This window comes from Triticum aestivum, chromosome 7D (genome assembly GCF_018294505.1).
Source record: "Triticum aestivum cultivar Chinese Spring chromosome 7D, IWGSC CS RefSeq v2.1, whole genome shotgun sequence".
NCBI lineage: Eukaryota > Viridiplantae > Streptophyta > Magnoliopsida > Poales > Poaceae > Triticum > Triticum aestivum.
In genome coordinates, this window is record NC_057814.1 from 610,822,051 (window position 1) to 610,822,354 (window position 304).

The window sequence follows — 304 nt, forward strand, 5'->3', positions numbered from 1 at the left end:
GGCAGCCCGGGACTCTTCTGGCCCAACCCTTTTACTCCATGGCCTTTTCTGCTCCAAAAATAAGCTCCGTCAAGTTTCAGGTCAAGTTTCCATAAAAATATCAAAAAGCACTTCCACTATTCACGACGACATTTTTCAGCGTCCGTTCAAACTGAAAATATTTGTGTGGGCTTAGAACATTTCTAGTACCCACTAAAATAATTATCAATGCATTCCAGAACAATTCCAGATTAGTGATTTTCATCCGTGAAAAGCATCTAAAGAGGTTTCAGCAGCTCCGGAACATTTCCGGTTTTTACCCCGG